Source organism: Heterocephalus glaber, unplaced genomic scaffold (genome assembly GCF_053883595.1).
Source record: "Heterocephalus glaber isolate CG9 unplaced genomic scaffold, H.glaber_assembly_v1.0 deba00001504, whole genome shotgun sequence".
In the NCBI taxonomy this organism is placed as follows: domain Eukaryota; kingdom Metazoa; phylum Chordata; class Mammalia; order Rodentia; family Bathyergidae; genus Heterocephalus; species Heterocephalus glaber.
Window position 1 is genome coordinate 26403188 of NW_028258324.1, and position 25583 is coordinate 26428770.

The 25583-nt window shown below is 39.2% G+C and overlaps 1 protein-coding gene across 4 annotated transcripts in view; it reads right to left on the reverse strand.

The window, feature by feature from the left end:
• Wwtr1 (WW domain containing transcription regulator 1) overlaps positions 1-25583 on the reverse strand; it is a 152120-nt gene that overhangs the window by 74266 nt on the left and 52271 nt on the right. The window lies entirely within an intron of this gene.

Consider the following 25583-nt stretch of genomic DNA (forward strand, 5'->3'; position numbering starts at 1 on the left):
TTTTTCCTAATCCCTGAAAAAACAAGAAACAGAAAAGGTCTAGAAGTTCTTGTTTGCTTGACTTAGGCCAAGAACCCTATGGAAGAACTTTTTGCTGTTTCACAATTTTATTATCAACACTCAGCATTTTGTTTCCTCTTCTTGTATCAGGATTAATAATGCTATTAAAAATTTATTAAACACCTTAAGATTCTTGCATTGGAATTGAACAATGTATGAGTTTATTTCACTCAATTTTCATACTTCCAGATATCAATGACAAAATATACTTCGTAGAGTCTTTATTCTACTTTTCATTTTCCTCACAAACAAAAACAATGAATCAGAATGAGGAGAAGCAGAGAAAAGATGAAGTTCACTACCAATAAGAAATGAAATCTACTCATTTGACATTTACACTGGGGTTACATCTTCCACGGGGACTCAGGTTCCAAAATCATTTTCTAGACCTGGGATGTAGCTCCGTGGTAGAGCACTTGCCTTGCATGCATGAGTCCTTTGGTTTGATTCCTGGTATCACCACCACCACCACAACAAAAATGACCTTTTGCAAATATGGAGTGTGGTGAAAATCCTTTAAATGCACAGTGCAGTAAGCTTTGTTTGTATGATATCTCTCAGTGAGTCAGGTGCAGTCAGGGTTAGGAGATGGTACTGTTTCTATTGCCGAGCTCCCCATGAAGCAGTGCTGTCCCCCAATGTGTGGAGGAACTGGCAGGAGTGCGATGTTGAATTCACGCCACTTCAGCATGCCTTTGGGCCTGCAATTTCCTGGCCCTCAGGGAGCTGACAGTCAAAAGGGTAGGACATGGCAGGCGTGAAATAATGAGTGGTATGGGGGTTAAGAGCATAGACTCTAGTGGTTTTTTTTTAATTGTAAACACTCAAGGGCCTAATATTCTGCTGCAAGAGCTGTACTTTAGATACATCAACCATATCGGCTCTTTCTGACATCTGGGAAACAGCTTTAATCCCACAGTCAATTTTAAAAAGCAGTTTGTTTTTAAGCCACTGAACTACTCTAAATGCTAAAATGCTTTGAAAATTGTTTTTCCAGGCTGTCTGTGTCTGACACATGTTTTTAACATGTTGTTTTTCCAGTTGTTCTTAAACGGGACATTGACGCACCTCTTGGCTTCTCCTAAGCCACTCCAAGAGTAAAATAGCTGGAAGCTAAAACTGCGGCTGCCCTCTTTTCTCTTCTTTCTAATGGGGCCAAATGAATTAAATGTCACTTGACCAAAAAGAGAGGGTAAAGCCACCAAAAATTCTTTTGGGTTAGTCTGGCTTCTCCTCTGTTTGTGTGAAGAGATTCAATTCTTTTTGTTGGTTTTGTTTTTTTAATTTTAGGAAGAAGATGAGCAACAGGCTCAGGCTTTCAGAGACTCTTTCTGTGCATTGAAAGGCATGATACAAGTGGACTTAAAAAAACAAATAAACAAAAAGGTTGGTATGAATTCTGGAGACTGAAGAGAGACTAGAGGCAATTTTCAGAGTCAGGATCCCATTTTCTAAGAAATAATTAGGACTGAAAACAAAAACTGAGGCTTCAAAAGGGATCACTAGGCTTTAGACGCCACTGGGGACCTTTCTTTGGAAGTAATCTTCGGGCAGGACTGCTGATGCTTCTTTATATCTCAAACCCAGTCTGTAATGTTTCTTTACATGTATTTCTTGGCATCTTTGGTCAAAAAGTATCACCCAAATGTGACAAAATGGTACAGTGGATTTGAATTTTACCTCTGCTATTAACTGTTTAAGAGACCATTGTAATCCCAGCACACTCGGGGAGTCGAGGCAAGAGAAACCCAGCCCTGGCAACTCAGCCACACACAGTCTCAAAAACTAAAAAGGACTAAAGACATAACTCAGTGTAGAGGCCCTGGATTCAATCTCCACTACAAAACAAACAAACATACTGTAACTTAACACCTCTAATCCTTGGTTCCTCCAAAAGGGAGGAAAAATAACAATCAAATAACAAGTTAAGGAACAGTAATAATAAAATTTTTAAAAAGAAGTAAAGCACCAAGCACTCTGCCAAATATACGAGACTATAAACATTATTTCTCTTCCTTTCCCTTATGAAAAGCTATCCAAACTATTAAAAGAGATCTGAGTAATTTGAATGCAAAAAAACCTGTAAACCTCTACCCCAGGTACAAAGAACCCAAGAAAATGGGGGGAAATGATGGCAGATATCCATTTACTGCAAAAACTACACATATATTTTATTTCATATAATCATAGTATCTAAGAAATACCTGATCCTGAGACAAAAATATTAAACACAGAAGATCTAGTTAATTACAAATCTCAGACAATTCCCCCAACCTCTTTGGTGTTTTGGTTTGGTCTGGTTTGGGTTTTGGTGGGGTTATTTATTTATTTTGCATTCTAATAATAGTAACTCTTTATCTAGTGTGAAAAAGGCCAAGGATGTGATTCCTTGAGTGCCTTGATAAATGCCTCGGTGGTAACGAGCATCTCATGTCAGCACTACATTTTCAGTCTCACATTTAAAGTAAAAAGAGCTTTCAGCTTGAAGTACAAACATGATAGGACTGAATATTAGTAAAAGAATATATAACAGCTTTCCACGTTTCCTAACAGAGAAATGTTCAAGAAGCTTTAGTCTAATTTAATGTTTTAACTATTTACAAGGAGGTAATGGTTCTGAAAGGTGGGGGTACGGTCTAGGCACAGAAATGCAAGATTTGAAGCTTCTGCGACTTTGCTGAAAATAAGTGGAAGGAAAAACAAATTTGGCCTAAATGTACTGTCATTTTAAACAACCCATGTTCACACAAACTCCAAATAGAGTAGCTCTGTACCCAGGAGTGGATGTTAATAAAAAAGGTACTACTGCTTTAACTTTTCTTATTAAACAAAGAGCAGCACAGGTCACACCCTGGAGTTTGTGACTGGTATCGGAAGGGGGGGAGCCCTTAACCTCCAGCTGTCTCCAGGAAGACAGTGTCAGAACTGTTTCTTTTCTATGACACTGAGTATTGAACTCAGGACCTCACACATCTGAGGCAAGCGCTTACTGCTGAGCCACTCCCTAGCCCTTAGAACTGAATTGTATCACAGGATACCCAGTGGTGTCTGCTGAGAGTCTGGTGTCAGAAGTGTTGTGCTGAGTGGTATTCGAGGGTAAAAAGAAAACCTTTTTTTCCCTTGGATGAAGTAGCACCAAATTTGTTGACAATGTCTATGCTGAAGCAGTAGGATTTTAGCAATAATGGAGACCCTAGATATCTTTGATGTGAAGGAGGAAACAGGAGAATACTCTCACCCAGTAGGAAAGAGGCCCAGGCAGGCAGTGTCTTCATCTGTAGAGCTGCCTCAGCCCTGCCACGGTGTATCCAGGAAACCAAACGCATCTAAACACTGACTAGGGAGAAGCAGCTTTTCCGCCATGCCTTTGATTACACTGACAGGGACACTTTTCAACGTAAGAGCCATCTCAGTTTGGTGAGTTTACTTATTCAATTGGCAGCCTCGAAATAGGTTTTATTATTAAAAGTAGCAGAAACAAATGTGAATAACACACTGAAATTTTCAGGTAGCTGCCCTCACACACTCGGAATGAAGGCCCTAGTGGTACAGATGTAACTTTTGAGGAAAAAAAAAATTATACACAGCATAAACCTCCATCTTACCCGCTGCAGAAAGTCTGATTCAAACAAAAGAAAAAAATACACTGTCCGGAAAATAGCTTTAAAAATGTTCATCAAATGCCATGAAAGAACCTGCAAACTCACTAAGGTCACTCACATATCCCTAGACTTTCTGGAGGACAGTTTATCAGTACATTATAAAAGTTTTGAAAAAGTTTGATCCAGCAATTCCACTTCCAAGAAAATTACACTGAGGAAACAACAGGGATGGAAGAGATGCTGGCTGCTTTGGAACATCTGCTCCTGCTCTAGGTGCTAGATCTGGTCAAAGGCCTAAGTTCTAGACGATACACACAAATGTCGTGTGGTACTTTAGGGAAGGAGACAGGTCCAGCTATGTAGTCCAGGCTGGTTAGCCCAGGCTGGCCAGCCCAGGCTGGCCCAGCTCACTATCCTCCTGCCTCAGCCTCCTGAGTGCTATTATTACAAGTGTGCACCTAGCTAGGGAAGTTCTTCAAAGGGAAGGAAACATAGACATATTTTCTATCCTTCCTCTTTCCTCCAGCTTGGAATAGTGACATGATGCCTAGAGCTACAAGGTTCTTTTGAGTCACGGGGAACAGAAGCCACTCATAAGAACAATTAAGCAGAGACAGGGGGCTTGAGGTGCCTTCACACCAGCTCCTTAACTGCCACATTTCAGATTTCTTTAATGCAAGAGAAATAGTCTCATTTCACACCCTTATAAATCAGAGTCACAATTCCAAACTAATACAAAAAGTATGCAAAGGTCCATGTCAGAATGGCCCTTGAAGCTCTGTTTCAATATTAAATTGTTATAGTTCAGAAAATGAAAGACTGAAAAGTCATTAAAAATGGCATAAATCTGTGTCAAAATGTTACAATATCCACAATATATTGCTGAGTGAAAATAGTCCCACTTTGGTTAATAAAAAACACATGAATGAGGAGGAAGTAGACTAGATTTCTTGCACTTTCTTCACTTTGTACCATAAGCATTACCTTTCTAATCAGAAAAAAAATCAGAAAGCTATCCTCCCCCCAACTGAGCCCACATCCTACTTAAAAAATAACATTGCATTCCACATTTGAACCTGTGCTTGCTAATTACAGCCTCTGAAAATAATTCCACAGCTAGAGTGTAGATTTGAAAGTCTTGTCAGTCCTTTAACCTCGGGTTGGAAAAGGCGCCACCATAATACTCTCAAGAGTGCATAGGCTAAAGGTGCTCGGAACCAGAGAGAAGCACAAAAGGGAGCAAGGAAAAGGCAGTAGAAAGAAGGGATAAAAGAGGATCAGGGAAATTCTATAATTAAGCTATACTTTCTGGCTGCTTCTGGCAGCTGTCTAAGTGAGAGAGGGCATCCGAAGGAGGCGGTCACAGACACAGGGGCAGCCCAGCCCCCTCCTTGGGCAGGCCAAGCCGGGCCTATCATTCTGCACTGTGCGTACTTCACAGGACAATGCAGGGCAGCTTATATCCAGCACCTGTCAGCTTCGGAGACTCCCAGCTGCAGCACTGTTATTGCTGTCATCTGCCTAATCCAGAAGGAGAGACATTTATTGTATCTAGAAAGATTAGGATAAAATATCTTTGGGTGTTCTTATGAAAGAAAACACATGCCTCTTGTAACTGGGCTTGCTTTCTTCTTATCCTTCCCAACTTAATTTTTTTTATTAAAGGAAGAAACCTGCCCTTGCAGCTGTATATTTCACCCCCACATTAATGATGTACACACCAAAAACAGTTTAAATTTAGCCTGATAACCAGCCGCGAGGCTCCTTCTCATCTCACCATGAGGCACGTCCTGCCTCCATATGCTTTACGCAGTCCCATTGACTTGGAGTGGAACCTGTGCAGGGACTGAAGCAGGATATTGACCGTAACTGTTAGAGGAAATGGTATTTTCATTAGAGGATACATTCAGATTTTTTCTTTCTTTTATCGGTACCAGAGATGGAACTTGGGTCCTTGCACTTGCGCAGCAGGCAGCAAAACCACTGAGCTAAATCCCCGGCCCTCAGATTTTTTCTTTTCCATGAGACTTTTTTAATGGGGTTAAAATTGGAGGAAATGCCATATAAGCTGTCAGATTCTCAGCAGTTCCAACTGTGGATTGAGCGCAGAAGGCATGACATTCAGTGGATGCTGGAAATCTACTCTTGGAACAGATGGCTGAATAAAGCAATGGATGAATGGGTTTACATCAGGAAATCGTTTTGCTTTTCAACATCAACTGAATCAGAGGAGTCTTATTCACATATTAAATGTCTTTATCAATAAGTACTCATAGGAACTCCTTCAGAAAAATTTGTTCTTGTCCCAGGAAGGACATGCATGCTAGAGAATCCTGCAATATCATCTAAAACAAATTAAATCATCAATTCATTCCTGTCCCATTCAGGAAACTGGCTGACTGAGACTACCAGTACTACACACCATGAGTCCAGATAGTATAGTAGACACACAATAAAGAAATGTTTGCCTAAGAAATGAATGAATGAATGAATGAATGAGTTGGTACTAATATTCATAAGGATAGTTGTGGTAATAATGATTCATATTAGCCACACTATTAGTTATAATGTTCATGACAATCATGGTAATGTGTGATAATTATAGTTGACATTAACACAGCATTTCATAGTTTCAAAAATTAACATCATCATATAATAGGTATATTAATCTCCATTTTTAAGATCGAGAATCTCAGTTGGAACAAATTAAATGATTTAGTCCTTAGTTTCCATGCGGTAGATCAGAGTAGTTTCTATGCGGTAGATCAACTCTTATCTTGACAGGCAGACAGGGCTCAGCCATGATAGGACACTGCCCTTGTGCACCCAGAGGTTGACACACGTAACCTGGACCACCAGGAAGTAAGGACCAACGGGGGTGAACAGCCAGAGTGCTGACAGCCTGACTTTGGGCTGGGATGTTTCCTGCAGTCGGTCTTCCTCTTGCTTCCCAAACCTACCCCCTTCCCGCACTGTCCCTCAAGTCACACAGGAGGTAAATTTGCCTAGGAAGCCGACCTTTACATGGCCTAGTTTCAATCAGGCCCATTCCATCAGGAAGAAAGACTCTCAGGACAGTAAGTAAGTTAGTTCCATGTGCTCCTGTAGTTGATATTAGGGAGAAAGGAGGGAGAAATAGAAGTACTACTTTAAAAAACAGAACAAATACAAAACAGTTCTTCATTAGGACCTCGAAAGAGGAGATAAAAGGACTCAGAAGGCAGATTTGAAGATTCAAGGATGGCAACAGAATGTGCTGTGACCATTGCAGGAACCTGGGCTAGTCCTTCAGAAGCCTGGCCCCAACCATAAGTTTCAGGCTGACTTGCCTTTTGCTTTGCTTTGTTTGTTTGTTTTAGGGGGGTTACTTGTTTGTTTTTGTCCCCTCCTTCCCTCTTGCCTTTCGTTTTTATTATTTATTGATTACTAGGGGAAATATTCAACTGGGGTTGATGAGCACAATCCATAATACCTTAAAAACACTTAACTGAAGTTCAAAATGAACAATCATCTGTCCTGTGTAATTATTTGTACAAAGGAAAAAGAGAAGAGGTAAATTACAATTTTTCTAAGCTATTAACGTTTAGGTTTCGTAATATTTTACATTTTTCTTAACAGTAGCAAAACTTTATTAAAGGTAAGAAAAGAAACAGGCTCTGAAGAGAAAGTTGGGGCCAAGTAAAAGTAGGAAAATAAGTACACTACAGCAGGGATGGTGAACCTTTTAGAGCTTTCAATGATACAAACAGCCCGCTGTGGCACTCGAGCTGGAGGCTTGCCACCACTCTCCTACAGCCTGAGGGCGGCCACCATGCAAGAGTGAACACAGTGGCCGTATTTTACATTTTTAACATTTACACAAAGTGCATCTTTGTGATGCACTATGAAGTAAAAAACAGTTCTAGCAGAAGACAGACTTCATTCTGTGTAAGGATTTGCAGTCATTTTACATGACTCTTTGAGTGGTTCATGTTTGAATACTCAGATACACAATACATATAATACTAATGCAAAAGTATGAGAATACGTACAAATGTTAGTTAACTTGTATTGCCTCATGAGAGAAAAAAGAAGCCTATTACTGCTACAGTGAAAGGACATCAAAGGGAAATTGATAGATACCTAACTATATGACTATCGAAATGAACTACCTGTATTTTCTTAATTTGCTCCAAAATGTTTCTTGAACATTAACTTTTCATCAACGTGATCTACCAAGGAGGCTAAAATGAGCCAGGAAATTGATCTTTAGCCTGGAAAATTCTGATTAAAATGGTAACTATTTTGACAAAAAAAAATGAAAATGAAAATATACACTCAGGTGGGCGTATGGGGAGTCATCAGTACTGACCCGCTGTGTGGCCACTGAAGCGATTTCTGATTCTGTCCTTCACATCCCTGTATCAATGGGCCTCATCTGGCATTCTGACATAGTCTCTGTGATCAGGCGTAGCCAGATTGTCTCTGATGAAATACAGTTGTGGAGTGGGGAACTTCAAGTAGAGCCTACAGAGCATTAGCTTTAGAAGAGAATACAATCCCTCACACCCCTGTACTCAAAAGGGTTCTACAGTTACCACCTAAGTTTGCTTTTGAACACAATGAATGCTGAATTTCCCTCCTAAAAGTTATATAGTACAAATGAATATAAAAGGATTTGGGCTTAAATTATATTTCTCTAATTTATTCTAGGTATAATCTTTTTTATACTTAACTATTAATATCCTGTAAGATATATTACAGTAGTATTTCTCAAACCTAATTGATCAGAACAAAGAAACCACAAGCAATTCCAATAGAGAGTCACTGGGCAAATGTGCATTTGATGCTATGAAGTCCTCGTTCCAAAGTATCCTAATGACAATTCATCTAAAGGGGATTTAGCTCAGTGGTTCCACCACCTGCCTTGCAAGAGCAAGGACCCGAGTTTGATCCCCGGTACAAAAAAAAAACCCCAAAATTCATCTAAAGCAAAACTAATATAGATTAGACAGAGAGAGAGAGAGAGAGAGAGAGAGAGAGAGATTGGAATACCTGAAGGCTATGTACTTATATAGTGATATATGCATACATATACACATATATAAAAAAAAATGCATTTACATATAACTTGAAACTAAACTTGTGTAAGAAGTGACATGAGCTGTTTGTACCCAGAAAACTCATAATCTTCCTCCTTACTTTAAAATTGGGAGACTGCACATATCTATTCTTAGTGTGCTTTTGACTTAAAGCTTTGCTTGGTTTGAGGTCACAGCTGCTGCAAAGCACTCTGGGTGGCTCCTTTCCATCCTTTGAAACAACTGGTAGGAACCTAGCAAGAGGCCATCAACCCAGCTGTTCAATCTTACTTTCTAACTTTAGCAAGTCACTGTGCCACTAATGTCAGTCACTAGGGCATGCCTCATTGAAAACCACACCATTGGAGCTGGATTCCTATCCCCCCTAAAAAAACTCCAGGCACCCAGAGCAAAGTTACACCAGTGTACCAACCACAGTATCGCTCATATGTCAGTTTCAGGATGCATGTGACCTGATTTATGTGGAGGACACCACAAATCGGCATGCCACCACCTTTCCCCCCAGTTCAGCCACTGAAGAAAGTTTACCAACAAGCAGCAGCAGAGCCCACAGCCTAGAGTCTAGAAGACTACAGAAACCATCTTTGGATTTCAGAGTCTTGCACACACGCTGTGCTGTCTGGGGGATTTCTTACTAAAATGCAGGAGGAGTGATTTCCACAGTGCTAATGTACCACACACCCGTCATGAGGCCCTCATACTGCAATTACTCAATTTGATTGATTGAACATGCCCTCATCCCAGATTCTTTTCATTTTTTTAAATTGCATGTTCATTGTAATTACTTGTCCCCAAACTGGAGATTGCAGAATTTTTTGACTGTTTATTATCCTTTGAGAGTTACTAATTAAAATAATTTCTTTCAGTGAAAAGAGTTGCTCTTTTCCTGAATTTCTTCAGAGGCTGCTGCTAAGAATGCCTTGCTAAGCTCCCCTGTAATTCACTGCCTCCATTGTTAACATATGCAGGGACTTAAAGCACATTAAACGATTTATACAAATGGAAACAAAATGTCCTTTGAGTTCTATTGATAATTTAACCTTTAGCGTTTTGGACTCAATCCCAATTCTCAGGAATTAGGGACAGCCATTGAATGAAACCATTATGTAAAACATTGTTGTGGGAATTATTTTGTGTGAAAATGTATACAGTATATCATTTAAAATGTCTTTGAAGGTAGGCTTTCATAATTCATAATTAAAATGTATATGTCTTTTATGGCTTCTCTACTGTGTACTTTCCCTCTGAGGGCAACAGAAGTAATCTTCAACAAGCAAATGAGCCCACAGCCTGGATGTCAGGGAAGTGGTCACTCAGGGGGACTGGAGGGTCTGGAAGGGACCAGGAAGGGCACTTCTTGAAGCTGAGATAGTCCCGGTTCTTGATCCAGGAGCTGCTTATGTGGGTGTGTCACTTTATGAAAATTTATCCAGCAGTATATTTGTGATTTATATATTTTTCTACAAAAATTCGGGTTTGGTTTTCAAAGTAACTAAGAAATTACTGCCCTTCTTTCAGATATATTCAGGGATATATTTTTCACCCAGCACAGGCAAAAGAATGAACCTAAGATCTTAGCCAGGCATGGTGGCCTACGATGGTAATCCCAGCACTCAGGAGGGTGGAGAGTTCAAGGCCAGCCTGGGATGCATAGCAAGATCCTGACTCAAAACAAACAGAAAGAACAAACCTTGGGCATTTACAAAGAATGGAAATAAGATTATTTTTTTAAATTAAAAAGTGACATAGGGCAACCCATTCTGGACCCCTCCTGTCTCCCAGGAGCTATTCTTATCTCCCATTCCTATTCTCCAATAAATTTTCCTACTCTTAACCTCCATTGTGTGGATGAACTCAGCATATCCAACATCTAGCATGATGGGAATAACATCTATTTGTCCGATATCACCCCTTCTATCTCTCTTAGACAGAAGCTATCTTTCTAAATTCTTCCTACTCTTAAAAAAAATGACATATAATACTTGGTTTAAGCAATCCAATGTGACAAAATATCTGAGAAATTGGGGGATATTTGAGTATATACTAGGTATTAAATGCTATTTAGAAACTTTCTGCCTTGACATGGTACAATGAGAAATTTACAAAAATCATTTGTTGTATTTTCTCAAAAAGTTTAACCTAACTTAATCATAGATCATGTATGATATCAGTCTAAGTCTTTGAAAAATATTTTAGGACTTGGGAGTATAGCTTAGCAGTAGAGCACTTGCCTTGCATACACAAGGCCCCTCATTCAACCACACATTTGGGTGCAATAAAAGTATTTGTTACTGTATAAAAGAATGCTCTTTCTCTCAAGAGATGCACACTAAAGTATTTATGATGAAATCTCATGTTGCCACTAACTTGATTCCAAATAGTTTAGCTTGAAGTGGGGAGGGGGTACCCACAGAAATGTGGCAACATGTTAACAATTGCTGAGTCCAGATGAAGGAAGAAGGACTATACTCTTTTTCAAGTTTGAAATGTTTGCATGAAAAAAAATAAAGAAATTGTTAATCTTGCTAGATATGAAAATGGTACCTTTGCTATATAAAAAAACCTCCTATTTTTAAGAGATAACTAAGTAGTTGGTGATAAAGTATTGTATCCATTATTTGCTTAAAAATACATCCATTAAAGAATACTTGAAACAAATATGACAAATATTAACAATTCCTAAATCCTAATAAGATGTATATGGTATTCTACCAAAGTAGAATTTTTCCTTGCACATTTGACATTTTATAACAGATGTTAAAATAGCAAGGTTTTATGCTATTTATTTGCTCTTTAATAATAAAATCCCTTCCCAGTCTTTTTGCTTTCAAATTTTCAAAGTCAGTTTCAGTAGGTTTTCTCTCTACAATTAATATTCATGTTATTCTCCATAAATTGATACAGCCCGAGAGACACACCCTTAAACTCAGTAGACCCAGAATTCAGATTCTTTGTGAATAAAGTCAAATGGCATAACCTTCCTCTGTCCTCCAGTTCAAACAATAATTAAGGGAAGGAATGGTAAATGACCTAAGAGAAATACTGAAGTCTGTTATGCAACTTGAATATTGTGGAAGGTTTTCCAAAAGCAGGCTATGATATTCTTACCCTGAAAACAACAGTTTCGAGAATGTACTTTTTCAAACGATACATGATGGTACACGCCTATAATCCCAGCACTCTGGAAAGCTGAAGCAGGAGGACCTGTAAATTCAAGCCCTGCCAGGGCAAACAGGACTTGATCCTAATATGCATCTTATCAGCTATTAGACAAGACAAAAAGCCCTCAGAATACCTAATGTCATCATTTCAGCATGTGGTGGCGAACCTATGGCACACATGCCGATGTTGGTTGTTTGTTATCATTGAAGTTCTAAAAAGTTCTCACCCTCATCTGTTCCTCTGACTCAGTTTCCCACCATTACCTTTTATACACAAAGACCTTAAAACAAAGCCTGACAAACAGAAAGCCATCAATAAACATTAGCTATTATTATCAGGACAAAAATATCCACCCAATAAATTTACCAAGTTGTTGGTCTCCCAATGAAGCGCAAGAACTTCACTTGCATCATTACCTCACTTAATACTTAGAATAGTCCTGAAAAAAAGAGAATATTATCACTAGTATAGTTTGCTTTTTTTAAAGTGAAACATTTATTGGTACATTTTAGATATACATAATGATAACATTCATCATGGGGAATTTGCACCTGTACACGATATATACTGCCTCTTCTTTTTTTTTTCCTATTCCTCTCTCCTCTTGGGCCCCCTCCCTATACATAAAAAGCTTTGTTTTCATTTTTTCCTTCTATTTTCACTTTTGTTTCTTTTCCCTTCCTTCCTTTCCCTCTCCCTCTTCCCTTGTTCCCCTTTCCATTTGAACATTTTCTTCCCATTTCCCAATATCTACTGTACATTTTAGTCCTTATTTCCACCTTTCAGTTTCTCACATCAAAGAAACAATGTGGTATTTAAACATGTGTTTATGGTTTATTTCACTTAACAGTATGTTCTCAAGGTGCATCTATTTAGCTAAAAATATCTCAAGCTTATCCTTCTTTACGACAGAGTAGTACTTCATTGTATGAAAAAAAAAAAATCCCAAATCTTCTTTATCCATTTGTCACTTGATGGGCATTTGGGTTGTTTCCAAGATTTAGCTATTACAAATTGTGCTGCTATAACCACGAGTGTGCATATGTTGCTGTGGTATGATGCTTTTAATTCTTTCTGGAAGATACTAAGGAGAACAGCTGGGTTAAATGGAACCTTTAGTTTTAGTTTTTTTTGGTTTTTTTCGTTTTTTGTTTTTGGTACCAGGGATGGAACTCGGGTCCTTGCGCTTGCGCAGCAGGCAGCGAAACCACTGAGCTAAATCCCCAGCCCCTAGTTTTAGTTTTTTGAGGAATCTGCACACTGATTTCCACAGTGGTTACATCAGTCTAGACTGCCACCAACCCTGGGGAAGTGTTCATCTGTTTATTTGCTGTTTCTATTTCTTTATCTGAGAAGTGTCTATTCATTTCAGATGCCTGTTTTTGGACTGGGTCTTTAAATCTGGGGGGGGGGGGTCTGATTTTTTTGAGTTCTTTATATATTCTGGATAGTAGTCCTTTATCTGAGGAACAGCTGGAAAAAATTTTTTCCCACACTATGGGTTGTCTCTCCACTCTGTTAGTGGTTCCTCTTGCTGTGCAAAAGCTCTTTAATATCTGTAGTTCCACGTCCAGCATGAGGGACAAATTATGGTGTGAACTCCAAAGGGGATGGGTAGCAAAAAAACCAAACAAACAAAAAACTCTTTAATAAGATTAGATCCCAGTTATAGATTCTTTCTGATATTTCCTGTGTAATCTGGGTTTTGCTCATAAAGTCTTTGTCTACACCAATGTCTTTGAGAGTTCTACATACTCTATCTTAAGTGTTTCTGTTTTTAATATTTAGATCTTTAATCCATTTTAATTTTAGTTTAGAGCATGGTGAAAGATATGGGTCTAGTTTCAGTCTTTGGCATGTGGAAAGCCAGTTTTTCCAGCACTATTTATTGAAGACACTGTCTTCCACTGAAGATGTTCAGCTTTGTCAAAGATAAGGTGGCTGAGTGTGTTTGGAGTCATTTCTGCATCTTCTAATCTGTTCCACTGATCCTTGAGTCTGTTTTTTTGTCAGTCCCATGCTGTTTTTTCACAGTAGCTTTGCAGTATAATTTAGTCAGGGATTGTGATACTCCCTGCCTTGCCTTTGTTGCCCAGAATTGTCTTTGCTATTCTAGGTCTCTTCTGGTTCCAAATGAATTTTAGGATTGGTTTTTCTTTTTTCTAATTCTGTGAGATATGCTGTTGGAATTGATTGGAATTGTATTAAATTTGTATAAAAATTTTTAAAGTATGGTCATTTTCACTATATTAATTCTTCCTACCCAAGAACAAGGGATATCTTTCCATTTTCTGATATCTTTGTCGATCTCCTTTTACAGAGTACTGTAATTTTCAATGTAGAGGTCTTTTACTTCCTTTGTTATATTGATTGTTAGGTATTTCAATTTTTTGGATGCTATTGTGAAAGGTGTTGTTTCCCTAGTTTGTTTCTCGGGTGAATTGGTTATTCATTTACAGGAGGGTTATTGATTTTTGAGTGTTGACTTTGTATCCAGCTATGCTACTGAATTTGGTTACTAAGTCTGGAAGTCTTTTGGTGGAGCTTTTGGGGTCTGCTATGCAGAGTATCATGTTATCAGCAAATAATGGTAATTTAACTTCTTTCCTATCCTTATTCTTTTTATTCCTCTCTTGGCTAATGTTTCCAGAATTATATTGAATAAGAATGCTGATACTGGACATCTTTGTTTTGTTCCTGACTTGAGTGAAAGCTTTCAGTTTTTGTCCATTTAGTATGATGTTGGCTGTTGGCTTGTCATAGATGGCCTTTATCAGATTGAGATAAAGACCATCTATTCCAGTTTTCTGTAGGTTTTTTTTTTTTATCATGAATGAATGTTGTACCTTGTCAGATGCTTTTTGTGCATCTGTTGAGAGGATATGACTTTTGTTCTTGGCTCTGTTAATACAGTGTATTACATTTATAGATACCCATCCCTGTTCCCAGGTATGAATACTACTTGGTCATGGTGTATAATCTAGTTGATAATTTCCTGCATTCCGTTCACCAGTATCTTACTGAAGATTTTTGCATCTATGTTCATTAGGGAGACTGGCGTGTAGTGGGTTTTTTTTTTAATATTTGTTTTATATAGTTAGGTGCACTGCTTTGGTGCATATGTATTTATGATTATTATCTCTTTCTCTTGGATTGTTCCCTTTACAAGGATGTAGTGACCTTCTTTGTCTCTCTTAATCACTCTTGGTTTGCAATTCACTTTTTTTAGAGTTACAGTCTATGAATTAAATGTGTTTCTTGTATGTAGCATATTGTTAATCTTGCTTCTTGATCCATTCTGCCACTCTGTTTCTTTTGATTGGTGAATTGAGACCATTAACATTGATGGTTATAACTGATAAGTACTGACTTATCCTGTCATGTTATTTTCCTGTTGTTGGCTCCCTTCTTTCCTCATCTGTTTCGTTTCTTGCCTTGCCTGGTGGATTCATTTTGTTGGAGTTCATGGAGCTGTAATCTTTGTTATCTCTTTCTAGAATATCCTTCAGAACACTTTGGAGGGCTGGTTTGGTGGTCATGAATTTCTTCATGTGTTCTTTGTCATGGAAGTATCTTATTTCTCCATTAATTTTGAAAGATAGTTTTGTGGGGTACATCAATCTGGGTTGGAAGTTGTTTTCTTTCAGGGCTTGAAATATTTCACTCCAAGCATTCCTTGACTTGAGGGTTTCTGTTGAGAAATCTGCTGTAATTCTGATGGGCTTTCCTTTATAGGTGATTTGTTTCTTTTCTCTAACAAGCTTTTAATATTCTGTTCTTGCGCTGAATTTCTGGAATCTTGACTATTATATGCCTTGGGGAAGATTTTTTTTTTAAATCATGGCTAACTGGAGTTCTATATGCCTCACTTACATGTATGTTAAATTTTACCTGTTTGGGAAGTTTTCTGCCATTACTTCTGTGAACAGGTTTTTTGTGTCATTTGTGCCATCTCCTGCTTTTTCACTGACTCCAATCAATCTTACATATTCTTTGCATCATCTAGCAGCTGCTGAATTAATTTCTCATGGAACCTTGTTATTTTTAAGAAATCTTTCATGATCGCTAATCGCAATCCTGTCTTGTATATCTGAAATTCTGTCCTCACATTGGCTCATTCTGCTGTGTATATATTTTCAGTGGAGTTTTTAATCTCATGGATATCTGTTTGAATTTGTTTCATGGATTCCATTTCGTTCCTTTGCTGGACATTCATATTTTCACCATTTTCCTGAGCTCCCCTATTTTTTTTTTTTTTTAATCTGTATCTGCTCTAGAGTCACTAAGCATGTCTTTCATTCTGGTCACCATCTCTGTAGTTATCTGAAACTATTTCTGATTTGATTCTTTTCTAGAGTCTCATTCTTCTACTTTGTTACTTCCTTTGTAACCATTTCAGAAAATCCAGGTGGGTGGCTTTTCCACTGTTTCATCTCATTGGCCCCTGGGTTTGTCTTTAGAGAGCTGAAAATCTGCAGGGTTGCATTTTAAGCATCTTCTCATTTTCTATTTTAAGTTTAATTCCTGAGGTGATGCTTATAAACTGTTTCTGGCATGTAGCTTTATTCCCAGTATTCAGAACCCTTAGGAAATGACTACTTCTCAGAGGTGTCTTCCAGGTATAGCTGGGGTTTGCATTTGGAGTCTGTTGCAAGATCCTACTTCTTCAATTTATTGGGGATGAAAAGTTGCTGCCTACTTGGCCCAGCCACCAGTTCTTGGCATTGGCCTACAGCTTTTCTTTTTTAAAAAACCCTTAGGCAATCTCAGTCTTGGTATACCAGGAAGAACTGATTATAAAAATTATGTTACTTTGGCTAAAGTAGTATGATCAGCAATAACAATAGCATCAAACACAGCCTACAAAATGACAAACTGTGTTAACTATTAATTTGCCACCTTTAATTCTATGAACTATATTGTGATTATATAACAAAACCTAAAACAAATCAGAATATTGTATCAAATAAATAAGTCATCAATACAATGATTTTCCCCTCAGGGGAGAAGATTTAATAGGGGCTGGGGTGTAAGGAATAGAGAAATAAAAGAAGAGGAAGAGATTAGAACCAAGGCTGAGGGCCAGGGATTTAGCTCAGCGGCACCATGCCTGCCTCGAAAGCACAAGGTCCTGAGTTTGATCCCCAGTACCAAAAAAGAAAAAGAAGCAAGGCTGGAGGACAAAGGAAGATTATATAAATTTTGAGAAACTGGTGGAGACAGGAGGAAAAGAGGAAGGAAGAAACAAAAAGAAAAACAGTACAGAACAACATCAAAATTAGAAACCATGGTCAAACAATCAAGAAAAAACTAAACTAGGACAAAAACCAGAAAAAAGGAAAAAGAAAAAAAAGCCCAATTCAAGGTGTGTCTCTACTGTCGCTGGTAGGCAAAGTCCAGAGCTGAACTGATTAATCCCAGCAAGCTAGCTGTAGCTTCACAGTTGGGTAGTGGATAATCCCAGCCTGCTTACACCTTAATGTCCATGAATTTCAGACTGGTTTCTGACTATGAGGTTGGAACCAGATTTTTTGAGCCTGCAACAGTCCATGTCCCTCCTGCTGGCTTGAACTCAGTCCCTGCCAACTTGAACTCTGCTCCTTGACCTCCCGCTGACTTGAACTTGGCATCCTCACCGAGGCACCGGAGCCATTAGATGGAGTCACCCTACAGCTGTCCTGAGTTCCAGCTCAGTTGGCCCTCCTCCAAGATGGCTACCGGCCAGTTGCCCTATCCTGAACCTGAATAACTTACCAGCCATGGCTGTCTGAAGTGCCCACTGCTCCATTCCACTAGTGTATTTCTCTGTGGAGGCCCTTGGGGTCACCAGTAGTCACCATGCATCTGCAGGTTCAACCCTCTGTTCCCACACCATGAGTCCAGGGTCTGAGAGAAAGTGCTGCTTGCTACCAACCTCCTCTTCCTTGAAGTCTCTCTCTTCAGTCTCCCTATGGACTTTAATTCTCACTTCAGATCCTTCCTGGGTCTTGGGGACCCATTTCCCTCTTCCTGCTCTTCCTCACACCAATATATTCCAGTGTCAGGACACCAAATCTCAGAGAATGTCTTTCTCTGCTATTCACCACTCCACTATCTTCATCACTGCTATAGTGTGATGGAGTTCTCCAGAATTCATGAGTTGGAAACTTAACCCCCAAAGTCGTATGTTAACAGTAAGCGGAAATGGAATTTTTGGAAGGTGGCTGGGTCACAAGGGCTTTGCCTTCATGAATGAAATAATACACTTCTGAATGAATGGGCTAAAGGGTTGTCAAAGGAGTTGTTTGGTTATGGAAGGTAGTTGTCTCTGGCAAGTCTGCCCTGTCTTACCACAATATCTCCTGGCATGTTATGATGCCAAATGAACGTCCTGACTTTATAAATGACCCTGTCTGTTGGAATCAGTTATATCAACTGATAAAACAGAAAAAAACTAAGACAATCCCTATTTTATGAGTGAGGAAACTACAGCTCAAAAGTTTAAGAGCTGGACTAGGGGTGGAGGAACTCAGTAGTAGAGTTCTCAGTGCTGTTTTGATCCCCAGTGCAAATAAATAAATAAATAAATAAATAAGAAAATTTAAGGGAGCTGCCTGAATGTCTATACCTCATAAACAAAACAGCACCAAAAACAAAGCATTGTTGAAATTTTCTTTAATCTTCTTTTTAGTACCCCATAGAATTTTTAAAAAAGGAGATACTCACATTCTTAAATATCCGAGTCTAACATTTTAAAGAAGCCTAGGTGAATCCAAGAATTCCTCTGTGGGCTCTGTGCACAGTAAGACATTACTTTCTAAACAAATGCAGGTTGTTCCTGCCCATGGCCCAGTCAGCCCTACTATTTGTCTCTCACAGTCAGCCTGGGTCAGCTCACTACTGGAGATTAGCATTCTGAGGTCCAGTCACAGCTGAGGAGCTTGACAGGGATGAACAGGGAAAACAACAGGAAGCGGGAGGGACCATGTCTCCCAGGGGAGAAAAGCAGCTTGACAGCCACCCTGGCATCTGAAGTTGGAGTTCAGTTCAAGAAAATTAACACTTGCTTTTCACTACTGTCTTTGTATAATGTAAAGTTACATTTTTCAAACCTGCCTTTAAATCATTTTATAATTTGGTTCTCTTTTACCTCTCAATTTGCAGGCTTTCTTCCCAGACTTCTGCAAGGAGATAAATTCTACTGAAAGGGAAAAACTGCTAGGAGGAGAATCAACCAGGATTTTTTTTATATAGGTTATATTTTAATAACTGTGAACTGCAGTAGCAGGGCCAACCACCTGGCATAATGAACTAATGAGTGAGATATCATGACACTTTGGCCTAGACTGTTGTCCCTACAGTTTTGTACATACAAAAGTTTGGATTACTTGTTTAGAATTTTTTATTAATCAAAAATGAACAGGGCTGGCGATTTAGCTCTTTAATGAAGCATTTGCCCAGCACGTATATTCAAGGCCCTAAATTCAACTCCTAGTACAGCAAAAAACTAATTAATTAATTTCATAGCTGCGAGTTTTAGGATTTTTATATTTAAGTTTTGAGCCCTTGGGTCAAAATCTCATCTAAATGGTTTTTTCTTCAAAGACTAACAGTTTAGTTCCAAATGCAGACTTCAGTGTTATCATTTTTTTAAAAAAAAAGAGCCTTGCAAAGATTTTCAATATACAGATCAGCCTGCTCCATTCCCCATCAAATTTTATGTGACAAATATTTTGACCACTATTCTTTAATGCTCAATACATCCTAGGTAGCTCTAGCAATGGTTTAGTCACAGCACCATACACTTCCGATACCTATTACCATATGTGAGCGACTCTTCCCAGCAGAACTGTGTTCCTCCAGCTGCTTGTATTACATGAAACCCTCAGGTAGCCTACCTGATTTACAGGTATCTTCAGAGTTCCTTTTACTCCACTGAATAAATAGTATATTATTAATGGTATCCAGCAACATGTAAACATTCATCACTTATCAGACTGGCTGTGCTTCTGCAAAGCTATTATCAAATACCTCTTTTTTTGGGGGGGGGGCGGGTACCGAGGATCGAACTCGGATCTTTGCACAGCAGGCGGTGAAACCACTGAGCTAAATCCCTGCCCCTCAAATACCTCTTTTTAAATCAAAGCACCTTGTTCTTCCACATGTTTTATTATCACAAAGCTCATTCTCAGGAGACAAAGTGTATAAATCCTTCCATGCACAACTAGGATGTTAAGCAATGGAAAAAGCTGAGCCTGGTGGTGCATGCCTATAATTCCAGCACTCTAGGAGGCTGAAACAGGAGGATTTAGAGTTTGAGCCCAGACTGGACAACTTAGTGAGACCCTGTCTGAAAATAGAAAATAAAAAAAGGCTGGGGAGATAGCTCAGTACAAAGACTCAGACTTCACTCCCCAGTAATCATATACAAAAAGAGAGAGGGAAGGGAGAGAGAGACTAAGAGAATAATCTAACTTCCTTGTTAATTTGTCTTCTGCTTTAAGCAACACATTCTTAAGTGACAGCAGGAAACATCAAGTGGCTCCTATCTCACAGACCTCCTCAACCCAGTCAACAAAGGCACGAAAATGTGACTTGGGCATGAGCATCATTTTTTCTGAGTACCAGCCTGGTGGGCCTCCCTGATCTTCCATTATTAGTGGGTCCTATTTCCTCCTTGAAGCCTGGCACTGTCAACAATGGACTGGTGGCAGAAACCAAGTCCACCAGCTGTGCTCCCCTATGGTGACAGAGGCTGCTCCAAATGAGATAGCCCAAAGGCCTGGAATACAAGTCACAATTCCCTCTCAGACCTCTTTCATTAATTCAGGAGTATTTTCATTGTGTGATTCACCAGCCTAAATAAACTCTCAGATTCCCTCAACCTGAGAAAAGTCCAGGATCCCTGTACCAAGTAACTACTTCAGTAAGAGGCTTCCTTAGGGTAAGCAACACCAGCTACATTGATAGGAGAGAAAAAGGAGGCGCATGGTCACCCTGTGTGGGGATGTAAATATACCTGACCCGCATTTTAAAACTGAAAAAGAAAGAACTTTCTGTATTTTATCACCTAAGAATAACAGAGTCACCTTTTTTTTAAAAAAAGACTTGTTATATATCTTTTTAGTATTCTTATCACATTTCTTGGTTTTTTTTTGGTACTGGGGATTGAACTTGGGTCCTTGCGCTTGCGTAGCAGGTGGCGAAACCACTGAGCTAAATCCCTGGCCCTCTTATCACATTTCTTTTCCAATGCGTACCTTTTCATGACTGTCATACTGGGTAAAATATTTCCATTTTTCCTCCCTTTAACATCATAATAATATCTCTATGCTATTAAATTCTTCTTAAACATCATAATTTACTTAAGCAATTCCTTACTGTTGAGCATTCAGATTTTTCTTTTTTCTTTACAAATTATGCTTCAATACAGATCCTTGAGCAAAAGCTTTTCTTGGTGTTCTGGATTATCTCTTGAAACTAGAGTCTCAGAATCAGTACTACAGAGTTAAAGAGCACAAATGTTTCTTTGGCTTTTTTTGTTGCTGTTTTTTCAGTGCTGAGGATCCAACCTAGGCCTCATATGTTAACTTAGCACTCTACTTACTAACTTACCACTGACCTACATCCCCAGCTTATTTTATCTTTTATTTTTATAACATTAAAAAAAAATTGTAGCTTATAAGAGGATAACTAATAGATGGACTTTTTAAATTGTTATTTTTGCATGAGTAAGTTTAATAATTTTGCACTATAAAATTATCTTTAATTGACAAACCAATTTTCAATCATATTTCACTGACACTCCATCCCTGGCATGTTTGGATTATGTCAGTGTATAAAAGATTCCAAAATGGTAATGAGTAAGATCAATGTGCCATAGGAACCTTGTTCAGAAATTAAACTTAAGTCTAAATTGGGTGTGGTGGCACACAATCCCAGCATCCTGGGAGATTGAAGCAAGAGAATCAAAAGTTTGAGCCCAGCACAGGAAATTTAGTGGCTTAGTGAAGCCCTGCCTCAAAACAAAAAAAAAAATAAAACAGAACAGCTAAGGATGTAGCTCAGCAAAAAGGCCCTGGGTTTAATCCCCAGAACCATAAAAGACGAGAGAGGAGGGGAGAGAGGGAGAAAGGGAGAGAGGGAGGGAGAGAGAGAGAGAGAGAGGGAGAGAGAGGGAGGAGGGGGGAGAAAGATCTATCATGCTGCATAGTAATGATTTGTGGATTAATAGCTGGCTATCAGGAGGAAGATTTAATTCATCAAAGTTAATAGGCTGGGGAAAACAATGCATCTAATTAGCAAACGGATTATTCTTGGACCCCTTTGCTAGTCTAAGAAGGGTGAACTTATTGGTTCCCATGGCAGAAAACACAGAACAAATAACCAGGTTAATCTCTGAAGTTCAAAAAGTTGGCCAGTAATGACTGTGAAGGGCTCTGTGTTCAGGAAATCCCGCCAGACGGGCACTGTTTGCAAATGGCTGGGAAATATGGTCTGTTGCCATCAAAAACAGATGAAGAGAAGGATTTGGTTAAAAGGGTGAGTCTTCCTTTGCCCAGGCAAAACCTTTCCAAAATAAAGAAACAGTGTATAGTGGCTGCCAGCCGACCTCTGCTGAAAAGAGAGGACAGTCTTACACTGATGCTCATTATAACCATTCTCAAAAAAACTACTTAAATGGCACTGGGTGGAAGTAAGACTTAAGTGAAGGGGCCAGGGATTGAGCTCAGTGGCTCCATGCCTGCCTTGCAAGCGCAAGGCCCTGTGTTCCATCCCCAGTACCAGAAAAAAAAAAAAAAAATTATCTGAAGTCTGCCAACTCTGGCAATGTAGTAAGATCCCAAAGGAAAATACTCAAGATTAGCATTTAATCTGATTTTTTAAATTTTAAAAGTAAAATACATCAATCTAACATCTATTCCAGTGTTAACAGAAACTACAATCATATGAAAGAGTACTCATTTAATTTATTCAAAAACATTAAAATTTCAAGGGTTGCTGACTATCTTTAAATAGCAACAATATATCACACAGAGTAATAAAATGGGGCCAAGGATTATTAATAATAATCTCTTCAAAAAGTAATGTCATTAAAAATCAATAGCAATAACTCTAATTAAGATTCTACCTAAAGCACAGTCCCTTATGGGAATATAATTGAGTTACTCTATGTAAAGTGATGGTACACAGTAAGCACTATGAAGTATTAGCAAAGCTAATAAAGTTAGAGCCCAAAGGAGAAAAGGGGAGCCCGCCAGCTTCCTCATCCTCATCCCAGCCCGAGTGCGCACCTTCCATCCCCCAGGCAGCTCAAGCAGGATCCCTGTCTTCTATTGCTGACATGTCATTGGCCGGAGTAGGAACAGTACAACAGACTTACCTGTCCTCACTGCTTTACTAACTCCTTTACTCCTTGGTGGAAATAAGGCCACCTTCCCCACAGCAGAAACCACCCTGGGGGTACTCATTTGATAATTAAATGCAAATGAAGTATCATTATAAGTCATGAAATTGCCTATTTACATTACAAACTGCTTGACCCATAGAATATGATAGATGTGAGACTGTGCCAATGTCCAGGCCCCTGAGCTTCTGTCTCTTGGAACCCCACCGCCATGCCATAAGGAAGCTCAAGCCATCCACAAAGACTTGCACAGAAAGAAATTGACACACCCAACTGACAGCCACTGTGCTGAGTGAGCTGCCTTGAAAGGGAACCACCATCCCATTAAGCCACTCCACCAGACACTACATAGAACACAGACAAGCTGTCCCTGCCAATGTGTGGCAAAATTCAGATTTGTGAGCACAATAAATGATTGTTTCAAATCACCCCAATCACATTATCTCAATAAAACATAGAGGTATGCTTAGGTTCTAATTATTCACCATTTGTAACTCAAAAAGTATAAAAATTTTAAGAAGTGGGTGCATATTCACAAAGAAGCAACCCACATGTGACCCAGCATGACCATTTCTCCTTTTCCTGACACTGCAAATTCAATCCCTCCAGGAACTGTCTGGTAGCTAACACTAATACTTCTCTAGTCAACAACCAGCCCAAATACCTCCAGACTAACATACATCCCAATTCTCCATCCCATAATATCCTTTTAAACAAAAATCTGCACTGACCTAGAATATGACAAAAAAAAATTGTCAGAGATTTTTATGATACGATCCTTTTCTTTAGCTGGGTGTGGTGGCCAAGTGCAGCACTTGGGAGGCCAAGGCAAGGGGATCAGCATGAGTTAGAGGCCAGCCTCGGCTACACAGTGAGTTCCAGGGCCAGCCTGAACTACATAGTGAGACCCTGTCTCCAAAACAAAACAAAACAAGATCCTGTTCCTTGTGCACCTTTTAAGCATCTTCCAGTCTACTGGAGAAATAAGATGTGTATGTTTATAGCAACCAACCAACAATCCCAAAGGCCGTATCGCAAGTAAACTGCCATGTAATCACATGGGATTGAGTGGCCACCTTAAAACGGAAAGAATTTAGTGTAAGCAAGATGTGAGACATGGGGGTTTACTAGACTTGAAGTTACATTTACCCATAGAAATCTACTCTAGTGGTTGCGGTAGGTCTTATTTCTATCAGGTTTTAAATTCCTTTTGAGCCTAAACCACATCTAATCTTCACATTCACCACTAAAAACCACAAACCAGGCCTCACTAGAAATTTGTAAAGTACTCAACTGGGGGGAAAGGGGGAGGAAACAATAACATTTTCTCACAGAAGATAAAAATGTAACTAGGCAGGGATAGGGGGAAGACGAGAAAACTTTATAAAGGTAAAGTTCAATTAGAATTTTCCACCCCCAGAGTCATGATATAAAAGGAGATTTTAAAATCTTTTCTATTCCTTGAATGAGCATCCATGTGTATTTTGCTAACAACTGTTTTGCAAAGTGAGGATTCAGCTTAAAGAATAAGTAGAGCTGTGTGAACAGGGCCAAAGCAAGCCAGTTTCAGCAGCAGCTTCCATTTTACTCTGGGCCTCAGCAGCCCAGAAACCCAGCAGTTACACAGGTCTTAAATGGCTGAGGTCACTCACCTCCATCTCCAGGGGAAAAGGTAGAAAGTACAAGCTCTCCAGAGGAACGAGGCCTGGTGGTGCACACCTGTAATTCCAATACTCTGAGGCTGAGGCCGGGGAATATAAGCCAGTTCCAGGCCAGCTTGGGCTGCATAATGAGTGCAAGGCTAGCCTGAACTATATAGAAAAAACCTAAAAAAATAGAACCAAAGATCTCCACAGGACCCTAAACTCCAGGGCTTGATCATTACCACGATACAACTTTGAAATTGACACTAAAGCCCTCCAAGAGCTGCTATTTTCATCACTGCTTAAATTAACTGGGCTGAAGCCCCACTAAAGTATGAGAAAAGCCTAATTTTAAAGCTAAAATTAAATAAATATATAGCCAGGCTTCTTTCTACCCCAGGCTCCAATTACAGAAATTTATTTTCAAACTTAAGAAAAATAGTAACTTTGGATAAGAATTTTAAAAATCCGGGCCAGGGATTTAGCTCAGTGGCACAGCTCCTGCCTCGAAAGCACAAGGTCCTGAGTTCGATCCCCAGTACAAAAAAAAAAAAAAAAAGAATTTAGAAAATCTAACAAGAAGACACTCTGAGGACATCATCAGGTCTCACTTTGAGGAAACAGGGTCACCATCAGCCCTCCTCCCTCC